The sequence below is a fragment of the Podarcis erhardii genome, assembly GCF_964252035.2.
Source record: "Podarcis erhardii genome assembly, chromosome: 2".
In the NCBI taxonomy this organism is placed as follows: Eukaryota; Metazoa; Chordata; class Lepidosauria; order Squamata; family Lacertidae; genus Podarcis; species Podarcis erhardii.
Genome location: NC_138498.1, coordinates 37,161,140 through 37,171,876, shown reverse-complemented (window position 1 = coordinate 37,171,876; position 10,737 = coordinate 37,161,140). Strand labels below are relative to the sequence as shown.

The 10,737-nt window shown below is 45.6% G+C and overlaps 1 long non-coding RNA gene across 2 annotated transcripts; it reads right to left on the bottom strand.

The window, feature by feature from the left end:
• Nucleotides 1-1,968: 1,968 nt before the first annotated feature.
• On the bottom strand, nt 1,969-7,937 carry LOC309335905. 2 transcript variants are annotated; one of them, XR_014153794.1, is made up of 3 exons: nt 7,744-7,937; nt 3,630-3,792; nt 1,969-3,102 (listed from the first exon to the last, which is right to left on the bottom strand). It is a non-coding gene; the product is annotated as an uncharacterized lncRNA (long non-coding RNA). The 2 variants fall into 2 exon arrangements; XR_014153795.1 differs by having other exon boundaries at nt 1,969-2,966.
• Between the last annotated feature and the right edge of the window lie 2,800 nt (nt 7,938-10,737).

Here is a 10,737-nt window from a genome sequence, read left to right as displayed (position 1 = left end):
GTCACCGTGTAAGTGTGGGAGTGTGTGTGTGATCCAATCAGACTTGTGCTGCAATGGAAAGCAGAATACCCAAGCGCTGTTCATATGCAAATCTTTTCTCCAGAGTGCATTAGGGAATCAGGGGTGAATCAGACCAGGAGGAGGGAGCCCTGTGCCACTCAGCCAGTGCTCTGGTCTTCTGCTCCTTGACCCAGAAAGGTTGGTGATCCCTAATTTAGCACATCCAGTCTGCTTTCAATATCATTACAATAACAAAGCAAGACAAAAGGGGATGGTTTGTGCTCTCTCTCTCATTGTGTCCGTTGCTGTTTCCTCCATGCCACATAATAAAAGAAGAGGAAACTAGTGTGGCCATTTGAAAGCGCATATGAAAGTCAGTGCCTGAGGTAAAAAAAAGGTAAAGGGGACCCCTGACCATTAAGTCCAGTTGTGACCAACTCTGGGGTTGCAGCGCTCATCTCGCTTTATTGGCCAAGGGAGCCGGCTTACAGCTTCCGGGTCATGTGGCCAGCATGACTAAGCTGCTTCTGGCAAACCAGAGCAGCACACAGAAACGCTGTTTACCTTCCCGTCGGAGCGGTACCTATTTATCTACTTGCACTCTGACGCTTTCGAACTGCTAGGTGGGCAGGAGCAGGGACCGAGCAACGGGAGCTCACCCCATCACGGGGATTCAAACCGCCGACCTTCTGATCGGCAAGTCCTAGGCTCTGTGGTTTAACCCACAGTGCCACCCGTGCCCCTTAGTGCCTGAGGTAGATTGACTCAAAGATGGCCTCTCTGAGGGGTGGAGAGATTCTTCCATCACCAAGGAGCTGTTAGGAATTGTCCCTCTGTCATTGCGCTGGAATGTACTTGAAGCTACTTGAGTTCCCCAACTGTCTTTGACTCCAGCCTTCCAGCAGCTCCTATGAAAGGAAGTGATGCTGAAAGACTCTCAAACCCTAGAGAGATGCTGCCAGTGGCTGAGTTTGGCTTAGTTTTAGGGCATCTTTCCATGTTCCTGAATTCTGCTTTGAATCGCACCTCAGGATTGCTTCCTCCTTCCCAAAAGCTCACCCTAAGTCTGCTCTTTCCTGGTCCTCCTCCTAAATCCATGGGCATCTAAAGTTTGACATGTGCCACAGTAGATATATGCACATTTGCTTTTGTTCCTAAGCATATCATGTTCGCCGTGGAAGGATTTTGTGAAGTCTCCTGGGACATATGCCATCTACTCTGCCCATATGCTGCAGATTCCCAGACTGCCATATGCTCTATGTTCTTTGGCAGGGTTGATGGATGACAGACTTTGTAGACCATCTTGAGGATCTTTATGGGGAGATGTATACTTCTCATGCTTGGATTTTCTGCCCTGGGTGCAAATGAAGATCCAGCCTTTGATGAAAAGCTATACTAAGTGTTAACAGCCTCAGTAAAGCTGTGGATGTGGCAAATGGTTGACACAGGTGTGGGTGTGCACCTTCCTCTCTATTAAAAATATGCTTGAAAGCCAGGTCAATGGGCTTGGATGAGCATTGCAATTATCAGGGCTAAGTGAGCCACCCATAAAGAAGGCTGATTGCTGAAGAATTGATGCTTTTGAATTATGGTGCTGGAGGAGACTCTTGAGGGTCCCGTGGACTGCAAGAAGATCAAACCTCTCCATTCTGAAGGAAATCAGCCCTGAGTGCTCACTGGAAGGACAGATCCTGAAGCTGAGACTCCAATTCTTTGGCCACCTCATGAGAAGAGAAGACTCCCTGGAAAAGACCCTGATGTTGGGAAAGATGGAGGGCACAAGGAGAAGGGGTCTACAGAAGACAAGATGGTTGGACAGTGTTCTTGAAGCTACCAGCATGAGTTTGACTAAACTGCGGGAGGCAGTGGAAGACAGGAGTGCCTGGCGTGCTCTGGTCCATGGGGTCACGAAGAGTCGGACACGACTAAATGACTAAACAACAACAACAAAGTGAGCCACAGGCAACAGAGAGAGAAGTTGGTTGCCAACGACCCAGAAACACTCCAGAGGCAGGAGGACGATTGCTCAGGCAAAGCCTACACAGGAAATCTCTTACAGTCTCTCCTATTAGGCCCCAATGGTTAATTTAGGTGGGTGGGGCAGTTCAGTGCCTGAGAAGACTCCCCTTCCCCAGAACAGGACAGACGTCAGCACACAGCATAGTGGGGCAAAGGCCCATGGGCCTCAAAGGGGATACTGGGGCTGTTTCCAGGATTGATTTGTTTTCAGACATAAACTGAAAGGAGAAGTATCAGACGGGGAACCATCCGGTGGGATATCCAGCCTCATATAACAAACATGCTTAACTCTAATGAATCATCACCACCATCATCATAATTTAATTATGTATACCCCGCCCATCTGGCTGGGTTTCCCCAGCCACTCTGGGCAGCTTCCAGCAAAATATAAAAACATAAAATGCATGAAGGGGTTAAGACCATAGAGTAAGCACTCCTGCCAGGCTAGGTCACTCCCCATCATCTTGGAAGGAAGGGTTACCAAACTCTCTTGTTCTTCTTCTTTCACCATTTGAACAGTACCAGTAAGGAGGACAAAGCTGCATGCTCCAAGTTTAGACCGTGGGGCTTAAGCAAGCAATCTTTGTGTTCCTAGACAAATAATTAAGAAACATTTGCCATTTTGGGAGCTTAAGTTATACTGCCTATCTTTTCTTGCTGCCGTGTGGAAAAGCACATGAATCTGACTTTTGAAGAGTTTGTAAGTAAACCATTTTTAACTTACAAAATGTTTGGTCTCTTTCTATGCTAAGAGTGAGGAGCTTTGGAAGAAACTTAGAAGGGGATATTGTAAAGGTCCAGAAGTCTAGATTTCCACACTTAATTTTGCTGCATTTTTGTGATTTTAAATCTTTGTTGGAGTTCTCTCTCACCAAAGAGTACTTTCTCTGAACCTCCATCTAAGCATCCAGGGAGTTCTTCTTTTATTTTACCTAGTGGGTTTTTTCCTATTACCCAAAATACAAAAACCAACACATCACACCCAGCCACCAAAGCTTCTGGGGCCCCCAAGGCACTGTGGGGGGGCAACGATGGTCATCACTGCAGCTGCCTGACCTGGAACTCCTTTTTTGGAGCTGAATCCTTAAAAGGAAAAACAAAAAGCTGTGCCAGAGCCTGTGCCTGCCTCCCGAAAACATGTCCCCCACCCCTGTCAGCTTAGCAGGGATGAGTATAATGATTACACCCCCTGCCAGCGTACGGTGTGTGTTTTTTATTTCCTTTCAAGGGCTCAATGCTGGGCTGGGCAGCTGTGGCAGTCTCTCTCGGCCATTTGTTCCTGCAGCTGCCCACTCTCATCACCGGGTAGCTGGGGTGCCTGTTCTGGGGATGGTGGCCCACATTTGCTAGGCAAAGGTGCCAGGGTGGTGCTTTGGCAAAGGGCTCTGAGGTGCTGGACTTGGCCCCAGGATGTGCTGCAAATTGCAGCTTATAAGGGGGCAGCTGCAAACTGAGCTGAGGGTATTGACTTATTTATATATATAAGTTCTTGCCCACTTTTCATTAGGAAATAACTCGGAAGCAAGATACGGTACCCATAAAACACAGTATATAAAAAAGCACGTTCTAGCAGTAAACATTGAAACAAGACGACAGGAGAGAGCACTTACCCCCTTCAAATAACAAAGGACAGTGACACAGATTCTGTCAAAAGGCTGGGTGTACAAGTAGGTCGTCCGGTGAGGCTGAAAGCTTATAAGACTCCATTGTGGCCTCAATATTGGCAGGGATGTCAGGCATCCAGATAAAAACCCCATCAAGTCCGCTTCATTGCTATTTTTAACAAATATTTTATACTATTTAATGCAAACCTCAGGACATTGTTTTCAGATGAAGCTGCACATAGATCCTACTAATTTAATAAAGTATCAGCAACGTGTGCAGACGGCTACTTGCAATCGTGCAGCAGATCCATTTCTTGCACTTAAAGCACTTCTAATGCACACTTAAAGCACATGAGTTTCCCGCTCAAAGAAGCATGGGATCAGTAGTTTTCCCTCTCACAGAGCTACAGTTCCCAGGAGAACCCTTCAAACTACAGGGGAGGGGGAGGGGAAAGCCACATGCTTTAAATGTGTGGTGGGTGTGCTATAAACGTATACTGAGGATCTTTCTTGCTAGACTATCAAAGTCGGTCTCTTAAGAATCACCTTCAGGCACACATTGTACGAGACCTTAACTCCTTACCAGAGCAGCTTGTCATCCACAGCCAAGCAATATTGAATTATTATTATTATTATTATTATTTTGCTTTTTCAATCCCTGGGTGCTGATTCCAAAAATATAATCTTAATCTCACCTTCCTCCGAGACTGTAATCGACAAATTCACTCTTACGAGCCAGGGCTTCTGAATTTTACCTTTGCGTGTGCCTCATTGACATACATCATCTTAGCCTAGAAGTATAAACGAAGAGGAGACTCGTCTGATCATCCGTTGTACCCAAGGGTTAGTTACTTCCTGAGGCCATGTCCAAAGCCAAGGGCGGAGAGCTGATAGCCATGAAATGCTGGAAACCACTGCACTCCTCTTTTTTTAAAAAACAACAACCCACAAACCAGCCTCCTAGGACCAATTTCAGGATGTTTGATCAAGGCAGCACAGCAGGCGTGTGGGTTAAATCCCCCCCCCCGGCTTCTAGCGGAACAAATTTAATTACCTGCCTCCATCATCTCATTACTGCCTCTTGCCTTCATGTTCCCTGAATCTACATGGCGCAATGTCATCTCACTTGGACAATCTAATTTCAAGCAGAAACATGGCTGCATGGAAGGACACGGTCAGCGTGCTCCACTATATTTGCAAGTGCTGGAGGGTTCTCCTGCCAGGACTACATTGCTAGAGATGGAGAAGAAATGTGTCCTGCTCTAAAAATGTCCATAAATGTGTCTGGAGGCTTTTTACAGCTAGAGAGGGAAACTTAGGGTCCTCCAGATGTTGGTGAACTGCAGCTCTCACCATCCCTGACCATGCTGTCTAAGGCAGTGGCCAGTACAGAGTGCAGGAGAGGGAATTGCAATAACAATAATAATATCCTCCCATTCTCAGGGCCCACTGTGATGATGTAAGCTTCTCCAGAGACTTGAGATGGTAGGTGTCAAGACTTCAGGGAATCCTATTGCTCCCACAGTGGGATGTCAAGAAGCAGAAAAACAAGAAGAGTTCTTACCAAGTAGTTTATTCAATATTCACAGAGAGAGACAAAGGGAGGCAGTCTCTCTTAGATAATGACATTGCTCCATGTAAAGTTCCACCCTCTCAGGCCCTGGATTCTCAGGATTTTTGCACTGGGTCACCGCAAATTCACCATCAGATCACATAGCATGTCCATGGCCACAGCCTGCACCCAAAAAACCACGCATCCACTGTTTCGTGGGGCCGCAATGGCACATAAATGTGGTTACAAATCACAGATCCACACGGACCCTCAGGATGTTTGCACTGGGTCACCCCAAATTCACCATCAGTTTTCTCACCTCCCCCCCCCCAAACCCAGCCACCTTTTATTCACAGTTGAGCCCAGCCACCTTTTATTCACAGTTGCATAAGCACTACACTACAGCATGGCCATAATGCTGTACGTTCAACCGCTGAAATACACACCCAATATGTAGCAATGGAGATTTATGTTACTGCTTTATGAATGGACTCTGTATTTTTGGAATTACCTAAGAGCCACCAACAGGGAGCTCTAGAATCTGACAGCTAATCAATTGGGGACTACCAAACAGTGACCCCTATTGCTGAAAGCAGGTAACCAGCAGGAAATGCTTCAGCTCAGCCTTTGCACTGTTGACTGAAGACCCCTGCTGTGCAGATAATGGAGAAAATTGTATCCCTTTCGTCCTGGCCAACTCTATTACGCTGGTGTAAACCCTGGTGCACCAGGAACCCAGAATAACAGCAAATAAAATCCGCGCATACGTCAGCGACTGATAAGACTTGTCACCTGTTATTCCAAAGTCTTCCTAGATTATAAAGCTCCAAATTCCAGGCCAAAAGAGAGCAGGTCTGGAAAGAGCGAACCATACAATGGGCACCACCAGTGAAAAGGCCCTGCTCCGTGTAGCTCCTGCCTTGTCATTTGATAGGGTGCCCACTTGCCCTCCTTCTTGACATGGAATGCTCTCTATTGGAGTCTCCAGGTCCAATATAAAGACCATAAGAAGGGAGAGCAGGGACCTTGAAGTTCCCAACAGCTGTTAAGGAAGCAAGCACACAGGTCACCTTTGTCACAGGTGTGTCACACCTATGTCCTGGCCAGGCTTGCACCCAATCTTATTTACACTCTTGTTTGTTCTCAGTAACCAAAATCATATACAACATATACAAGGAGAAAAGTTGTTTTCCCTCATTTGCAAGGAATTGTACAAAACAAAGTGGCACTAATAAAGAAAAGTTCCAGGTTGGCAACAGAAAGCAAACTAAAAATGCTTTTGCAATTCGTCAGCGCTATCCAGCAATATCAAGTTATAGGGAAACTGGTGCTATTAACAATAACCCTAGTTGGTTAATTGCTTTGGCAACTTCCATGCACATGACGTTTGATGCTAATTCCCCCCCAAAGAGTTAAATGAGATTCAGGTGAGGGTCAGACACCTTGTCAATCCCAGCAGGTATATAACAGGAAGACCCGGCCTGCCCAGGCCGATGTGGCCTGATTATGGTGGAGTTTTGAGCAGTTCTCCTGCCACTGCTGGTTTTGCTGGGGAAGCATAAAAGTCTGAAGACATGGGGGCAACACCAGGATCCCAAAGCTTAAACGGCCAGGGAAGGTGGGAGGTCATGTGTCCTTCCTGAAATTTGACCATTGGGAGCATTTCAAGCCCTATAAATCAGTGTGACAGTTTTAGTCCTCTGGTGACAAGGGGAAGAGAAGGAGGAACTAGAAAACGGGCAGGGGCATTTGGTGGGGATGAAGGTGGCATTTCCATAGATGAGGGAAAATATGGGAAATAGGGAGGGAGTGTGTGTGAGAGAGAGGGGGGGGGGTAATTTAAGGGTTCTGGTTACAGGGGGAAAGCTGGTCAGGAGGAGAAATTGGAAGGAGGGCAAATGGAAGTGGATGTGGTTAAAGGGGGCATTTGCAGAGCTATGGAGGAGCAAGAGGAGGCATTGGGAAATAAGGAGAATTTGTCAGTGTACTCAAATGTCTCTCTTTTCCACTCCTCAGCTGATAAAGGATGCAGAGCCCTCAAATACTCCATAGTACCTTCACACAATGCATTTTCACTCCTGGAAGCATATATACATTCTAAATATTTGAGCTGTGGCCACATCCAAAGATTTGCAAACCCAAACTGCATGTAACGTGGAATATTGACAGAAGTGGTTTTAAATATCTGTGGAAGTGGTTTTAAAACTTTCTGACTTAAGCATAGAGGTCATAGAATCACAGAGTTGGAAGGGACCACGAGAGTTATCTAGTCCAACCCCCTGAAATACAACATGGAGCTCGAACCCACTATCCTGAGATTAAGAGTCTCATGCTCTTCTGAGGGAATCCTTTCCACATCAAAAGGAACTGGTATATTCTAATCTAGGCCCGTGCAAGCAGGTTGTGGGCCATGCCTGATGGGCCTAACTCTCTTCCTACAAACATGGTGTGGTGGGTATAATTGTTGCTGCTGTGCTATAATATTAATTAATAGCAGCAATAGTCATGCTGCATCATGCACCCCAGTACACAAGCAGTGAGAGACTTGAGTACTTACCCAGTACTTACCCAGGGTTTGGTTTCCTTGAAATGAAGAGACTGTGGTGTCTTTAGGTTATATAGTTTTCTGTACACATATATACAACCTGAGTTAAAGATGGAGGGGAACACAGCATTAACACTAGGTTTCCTGGGGAGCCCCAAACTTTGGATCCAGTACAGAGCAAGACAAGCCTGTGTCTCCAGCTTCCAGCATCAGCCCAAACTTACTCATGCACAGACCCCTTGGCCTATTGTTCTGCATCCTAGGATGATGTGCCAGCCAGCCAGGTAAGCTGGGGAAAGGCCACCCATTTGTCCGGATGGCAACAGGGCAACTTCTTTGGATATGTAAATGGCTAGCTCAAGCTATTACCCAAACAAAGGAACTGGTTTAGCTGGTTTCCCCTTAAATAGATACAGGGTCACAGGTCTGGGAGGGATTCAGACTGACCCCTCAAACCTCAAACAGGAATCGCAATGTTTTCATTTTTTTGTGGAACCTGAACTGCCATTACTCTACTCTTGAAGATCCTTTTATGAGCTTTCAAGGAACCGCAGGTATCCAGCTTGAAAATCCCTGTCTTTCTTAAGCTATCTGCCCAGTTAAACAGCTTTCTGCAGTGCACCTCATATGCTAACAACAACAACAACAACAACAACAACAACAACAACATTTTTATTATTTGTACCCCACCCATCTGACTGAGTTGCCCCAGCCACTCTGGACAGCTTCCAACACACATAAAAACATAATAAAACATCAAATATTAAAAGCTTCCCTATACAGGGCTGCCTTCCGAAGTCTTCTAAAAGTTATATAGTTATTTATCGCCTTGACATCTGATGTGAGGGCGTTCCACAGGACAGGCGCCACTAGCAGGAAATGGACTGTTGTAGTTAGGATCATGGACAAGTCAATGCCTGGTTGAAGAACATTCTTGCCATATGCAAGAAATTGGATTAGATGTAGTGGGAGAAAGCAGCATTTGTTGAGTTTCTGTCCTTCATACAAAGTGTTCCTTCTGTATGGAAGAATGCTAACAGTGCTACACTGGGACACTGGGACACTGGCAGGCAGTGGCATTCATGAAGGCCCAAAAATGGGATTTCAGTTAGGTATGGAACCTGAACATGTCCTGTCACATACAAGCACTTTCTTTTACATCCCAGTAGCGTTGGTGGTTCATACAACACCAATGGATGGTCTGGATTCAGATCCTGCTCTGCTGTATTCTTTTTGGTGCCTGCTAAAAACATTATGGTTTAGACAAGCCTAACCAGATGTTTAGAAAGCTGATGTGAATTTTCTTTAGTTTCAGTCTATTGTTGTAATTTTTTTATGTTTTACATTATTGTATTTTATGTATTACATTATTGTAAAAAATGTTAGCGATAATTTTGTTGTTTTAGCCTTTTTTTGGAAAACCACTTTGAGGGGTCAAGCGACATATAATTTTCTACAATCAAGCGACATAAACAATGCCTCTTTCTCTCTCACACACACATGCATACACACCTCCTACATAACAACATCATTTAGTTTGATGGCTAATCCAGTCCTTTGTATTTTCAGAGCAAGTTTGTGTGACAACATCAATGTGGTAAGAAGCACAATTCTGCATCATGTCTGCAAATCTCTCCATTTCGACATAAGTGGGAGTAAATATGAAAGAAGCTAGTGGGAAGTTGAATACAGTGGTACCTCGGTTTAAAAACAGCCCCGTTTACGAACTATTCGGGTTACAAACTCTGCAAAGTGTCCCGGTTTGCGAACTTTACCTCGGTCTAAGAACGGAATCCGAACGGTGGAAGGGCACTGGTGGCGGGAGGCCTCATTAGGGAAAGCACGCTTCAGTTTAAGAACGGTTTCGGTTTAAGAACGGACTTCCAGAACGGATTAATTTTGTAAACCGAGGTACCACTCTATGGGAGGCTATTTTTGCTCACCTAACTCCACTGACAGGGATTTAGGAAGCTGCCAGGGTTTTCATTTGCAATTCCACACATAGGTTTTTAGGTTTGAATGTGTGTAATACAAAGTGTTATGTTGATTGTGAGCACATTAATAGGATGGCTGCACAGAGGCAGATTCAGACCTTGGCCGCACCATCATTGCACCTACTACAAGTCATTTCTTAATATTTATTTAGAGTTCAGCTGGTGATTATTTAGTGCATTGTTAGGACTCAAGCTTACCAGAAAGCAAATATCTTCTGAGTGCAAACCCTCCCCTTAAACCCCAGACGTGGGGGTTTGTTATTATCACTGTTATTTTTATTTATTGTATTTCTTGCCATTACCAGTAACCAGGGTGGTTACTTCTTCCAGGTCATGTGGCCAGCATGGCTAAGCTGCTTCTGGTGAACCAGAGCAGCACACGGAAACGCCGTTTACCTTCTCGCTGGAGTGGTACCTATTTATCTACTTGCACTTCGTGCTTTCGAACTGCTAGGTTGGCAGAAGCAGGAACCGAGCAATGGGAGCTCACTCTGTTGCGGGGATTCGAACTACCAACCTTCTGATCGGCAAGCCCTAGGCTCTGACTTCCCCCAAAGAATCCAGGGACTTCCTAGTTTCCTCTCACAGAGCTACAATACCCAGTACCCTTAGCAAACTACAGTTCTCAGGATGAGGAATGAGATTTAAATGTGCACTAAGTGTGCTTTGAAGGAATTCGTTCCGGAGATCCATTATTAACCTGAAACCGTTCTTAACCTGAAGCACCACTTTAGCTAATGGGGCCTCCCGCTGCCGCCGCGCTGCCGGAGCACAATTTCTGTTCTCATCCTGAAACAAAGTTCTTAACGTGAAGCACTATTTCTGGGTTAGCGGAGTCTGTAACCTGAAGCGTCTGTAACCTCAAGCATATGTCACCTGAGGTACCACTGTATTATATCATGGAGACACGCAAATTCTCGCGCATGCAAATTCATCAGGCCTTCATGGATTTGGGCCCCCTCCTCAGGTACAGCACCCCATGGAGAAGGCAAGACATACAAACTGCCCAAGACACACAAACTT